This window comes from Nematolebias whitei, chromosome 9 (assembly GCF_014905685.2).
Source record: "Nematolebias whitei isolate Nwh7 chromosome 9, NemWhi1, whole genome shotgun sequence".
Classification (NCBI taxonomy): domain Eukaryota; kingdom Metazoa; phylum Chordata; class Actinopteri; order Cyprinodontiformes; family Rivulidae; genus Nematolebias; species Nematolebias whitei.
Window position 1 is genome coordinate 20,287,003 of NC_056506.1, and position 5,183 is coordinate 20,292,185.

At 41.8% G+C, this 5,183-nt stretch overlaps 1 protein-coding gene and 1 long non-coding RNA gene across 2 annotated transcripts in view; one reads left to right on the plus strand and one right to left on the minus strand.

Moving 5' to 3' along the window:
* tox4a (TOX high mobility group box family member 4 a) overlaps positions 1 to 5,183 on the plus strand; it is a 12,215-nt gene that overhangs the window by 4,264 nt on the left and 2,768 nt on the right. The gene's annotated exons all lie outside the window — the stretch shown is intronic.
* On the minus strand, positions 2,416 to 3,118 carry LOC119414452. The gene is made up of 2 exons (XR_005187004.1): positions 3,085 to 3,118; positions 2,416 to 2,468 (listed from the first exon to the last, which is right to left on the minus strand). It is a non-coding gene; the product is annotated as an uncharacterized LOC119414452 (long non-coding RNA).

The following is a 5,183-nucleotide window of genomic DNA, read 5'->3' on the forward strand; positions in this document are numbered from 1 at the left end:
GAAAAAGTTGTTTAACTTCCATAATTCCATTCAAAAAGTTAATCTTTAATAAATGATAGATTCAGGGCCCACAATTTAAACATTTTCAAGTATTTATTTGTTTATTTTTACATAATTTGGACTTCCAGCTCATGAAACCCACGAAAACAGGATAAAAAAAAAATTAGAATACTGTAAAGACATCAGTCCACACTACTTTTCAGTTTTTGCAGAAAAAAAGAAAGAAATTAGGATCAAAACAAATCAATCAAAATATAGTACTTTCAAAACTATATGTCAATCTTCAATACTTGGTTGGAATCCCTTTGCCTTAATCACTGCCTCGATGCGACGTTTCATTGAGGCAATCAGCCTGTGGCATTGACTGGGAGTTATGGAAGCCCAGATTTCCTTGATGCTTGCTGTCAGCTCTTCTTTGTTGTTGGGTCTGGTGCTCCTCATGTTCCTCGTGAGAATACTCCATAGTTTTTCAATGGGGTTTAGGTCCGATGAGTTGGCTGGCCAGTCTAGCACTGTGGCATGGACATCAAACCAGGTTTTGGTGCTTCTGGCGGCATGGGCAGGGACCAGGTCCTGCTAGAAGATGAAATCTGCATCTCCATACAGATCCTCAGCAGAAGGAATCATGAAGTCCTCTAAAACATTCTGGTAGACTGTTGCGGTGACCTTGGATTTAAGAAAGCAGAGTTTACCAACACCTGCACCAGACATTGCACCCACATCATGACTGACTGTGGATGTTTCACACTGGACCTCAAGCAGTACGAGTTCTGTTCCTCACCTTCTTCCTCCAAACCCTTGGACCTTGATTTCTGCATGAAAGGCACACTTTATTTTCATCTGAAAAGAGGACAGAGGAACCCAACAGTTGTAGTCCATCTCCTGGATGTGTCTGAATGTGGTGGTTTTTAGCTGTGACTCCCGCCTCATTCCACTCTTTCTGGATCTCTGCCAGATTCTGTAATCTTTTCTGTTTGATGATCCGCTGAAGCCCACGATCATCTCTTTTGCTGGTGCATCTTCTCCTGCCACATTTCGCCCTTCCACTAGACTTTCCAATGATATGCTTGGACACAGCACTCTGTGAACAGCCAGCTGTATTAGCTATGAACTTTTGTGGCTTACCCATCCTATGGAGGGTATCAATGATGGTCTTCTGACCAGTTATGTCTGCAGTCTTCTCCATATTGAACCAAACTGAGACAACTGAACCAAACTGAAGCAATCTAATGACACCTGGGGAAACCTGTGCAGATGCTTTGAGGTTAGTAGATGATTAATGTGTCACACTCAGTTTAAAACATTCATGTCCTGCAACATTTGGGCTGATTTCTTCACAGTATTCTAATTTTTTGAAATCCTGTTTTCGTGGGTTTCATGAGCTGGAAGTCCAAATTATGTAAAAATAAACAAATAAATACTTGAACTTGTTTAAATTGTGGGCCCTGAATCTATCATCTATTAAAGATTAACTTTTTGAATGGAACAATGGAAATTAAACAAATTTTCCATGAAATTCTAATTTTTTGGAAAGGGTCTGTACTGTCCACATATCCTGTATAAATACTGTGTACTGTATATGTATATATATATATATATATATATATATATATATATATATATATATATCCTTTATGAAGACTTTATATATACTGTATATATCCTGTATATTTATACATACTCAAAGGTCACTCGGAGTAATTCTTTTAACCTCAGTCAAACCTCAGAGTTTCAAATTATTGAACCATATTCTGACCATTTACTTTTAAAAACAACCCTGAATATGCTCCATAACCCACAGTGTGGCTGCACTTTGTGTCCAAAGGTTCAATCTTTACCTAGTTTTCATTTACCCACACCGTCAGGATCTACAACCTGTTGGTTGAAGCTCTCTCAAAACAGGAATGTGTCAATATTTTTTTTCAAGGTACGTTGAAAATACCATGTTGGAGCTCCGTACTCACGTTATCAAAGTAGATGATCATTGTGCGGTTGCTCATGTCTGTGGGCTCGTGGTTCGTCTGGCGGCTGGCTGAGAAGGCCACACGTCCGGAGCCGGAGCGGACGGACATGCCCAGAGCTGTGCCACCGGGCTCGGACGAAGGGCTGGAGTCACATACCACCAAACATTTCCCTTCCAGGATGATGGGCTCTGTGTCGTTCTGTCCGCTGGACTCCAGGGGACCCCAGAACAGCAGCACGCTCAGCAGGGTCAGGAGGTCGAACTGGACCAACCCGAAGTACATGACTTCAAGATGTTTGGTCAAGTTCCTGTTCTAGATGATGCTGGACTGAGGTGTCACTTTGAGTAGTTTGAGGTATAAATAAACATGCTACAGTTGAAGAAATGAAGCAGCAGAGAAGGTCCAGATGAAGCTCAGATTTGTTCGCTTTTTATAGCTCACAGTCTTCTTGCACTTTTTTTTTTTAAATAGTTTTCCTTAAAAGACCCAAATCGTCCCGGCGTCCTGCATGAACACACAGTCCAGAACGACAATCACAAAAAGACAAATTCTTCAAATGAGAGCAGCAGGATGCAGAGCTGGAGGAGGGACTGAACCGAGGCAGAGGAGGCTGTGATGAAGCTAAAACAAACAGATGATTCTGGGGGAGGCAGGACTCAGGAGGGGGGGAGGAGGGATGGATCAGGGGAACAACTCCACTGAGTGACCATCTGTTTTTACATGTAACCACCTCCCTCTGACACACACTTTTTCACACTTTCACACAAACACGTCACATAGAAATGTCACTCCTTTTGTTGCATTTTCTCAAAAATCAGAGCTTTTCTGCACTTTTTCCAACTTCGCACAATTACATTGTTTATCAACTGTATGAATTAAACATTTATTTGTTTTTAGTTTAAGGAAAAAGCAAAAACTAAAATCCCACAGCAGATTCTTGGATGGACACGGATTAATGTCAGGAAGAAAAAATTGTTCTTCATCATAAAACAAGTGTGCTAACATGATGATCTAATAACAACAATAATAATAATAATAATAATAATAATAATAATAATAATAATAATAACAATAATAATAATAATAATAATAATAATGACTGAAAAACGAAAATAGTCACCTGTTGCAGATGGAAACTATCTGTTTTCACCTTCTGTCCACACAAAATATGTAAAAAGCTGAAAATCGTCTCCTTTATGTGAGTTTACTGGCAGCGCTGCAGTGGAGGGGTCTGATCGGACCTGAAGGATTCGTGGTTCATTCTGTTCATCTCCCCAGGTGTCCCTCAGCCTCCCGCCCCCTTCTTCTTCTACTTCTCTTCACTGCATCTACCAGCTCAGTTTCAAGGTGAAATAAAGAACAATAACTGGGTGTGCTACTGTGTGCACAGTGAGACCAGTTATGTTGTGTGGTCTGGAGACAGAGACATGGACAAAACGACAGGAGAAAGAACTGGAAGTGGCAGAAATGAAGATGTTGAGGTTCTCCTTAGGAGAGACAAGGATGGATAAGATTAGGAATGAGATCATCAGAGGTACAGCACAGGTTGAACAACTGGGAGATAAAGTTAAAGAGGACACATTGATATGGTTTGGACATGTCCAGAGGAGGGACAGTGGTTTGGACATGTCCAGAAGAGGGACAGTGGGTAAATTGGTAGAAGGATGTTAGAAGCTGCCAGGAAAAAGACAAAGAGGAGCTATATGGATGCAGGTAGAGAGGACATGGAGGTAGTTGGAGTGAGGACAGAGTGAGATGGAGGAGGACGACTCGCTGTGGAGACCCTGAAGAGGGAAAAGCTGAAAGAAGAAGAATTGTGTGTGTGCAGCTCCAAAGAGCAAACTGAGCACGTGAGTGGCAGTTTGTGTTTTCCAGCTACATAATTTTTCTGTCATGCGTTTAAACTTAGTTGAAAAAATACAAAAAGCTTCTGTTTGTGGCGTTGAGCTTTATTTATTGTGAACCCATAAGCACTTTTGGAATCAGCTCGTTTTAAAAATAGCATTTTGTTTGAAAACCTTTCGTCCCATAAGAACATTTCTCCAGATTGTTTCTTGGAAAAAAAATTTAAAATGCTGAAAACATGTTGTTTACTGTGCACTTTCAAAAATAGTTTTAGAAGCAGGCTGCGAGAGAGGAAAAAGACTGGACCGGAGGAGGTTTTGATTTGATTTAGATGTTTGAGGGACAAATATGAACAAAATGATCGTTTTGTTTAAGGTAAAATGCAAAACACGTTAATTCTTTAAAGAAAGGCATTTTGTTGCCACCTTTTATGTCAAGGAGCTCAAAGAAATGAGCTGTCAGTGCTCAGGGTGTATGTTGGGGATGACTCCCAGCCACTACCACATCAAACTTGATCTCAGTATCAGTAATATGAAAAGAACTTGTCCATCCAGACAGGGTTCTCTCCAGGCTCCTCACTCTTTCACTATAGAGATGCGACTCTTCAGCTCGGCTTTGTACAGGCCAAAGCCCAAGCACAGCGGGCGGGTGAAGCTCGTACAGAAGGTGTGGAGGTGGACCAGGGTGTTGGAGGGCCCCACCTCTGAGAAGGTGATGACCCCCGAGCTGTAGTCCACAGTGACTGCCACTCGACTCCCAGACATCTGGTGGGTGAGGCGGGTCTTCCTGCGGTTGTGCCAGGCACACAGTTTTTTGTCATGTTGCTGTGTCAAACTCCAGGACACCTGTGGACACAACACAAGCAGAACGCCAATGTCCCTCGTCGCTGAGAGGTTTGAATAGTGAATGTTCGTAGTTTTTAGATGAGAGTGTTTTTCTGAACTGTAACTGAACAGAGAATGTAAATAAACCTAAATGTTTTTTGTTGCAAGATACTCAAGTAGGCAGGAGTTACATTGTGGAGGAAAACAGAGGTGTATGTTGTTTTATTTATATATTTTGCTTGGCAGCGCACGAAGACTGATCCTGATGAGTGGAATTTTATCCACTACCAGGTGCAGTGGTGGAGTCAAGGGGTGGCCCCAAGGGTGGCTTTGGCCACTTCAAGTGCCACCCCAATCACTTGAAGATCTTCATTGCTTAAAAGTATAGTATGTAAAGTATATAAAGTATACCCCAAGTGTGTGTGTGTGTATATACATATATCCATCCATCCATCCATTTTCTTTACTCGCTTGTTCCATTTTGGGTCACGGGGGTTGCCGGTGCCCATGTCCAGCAATCACTGTGCGAGGGGCGGGGTACACCCTGGAC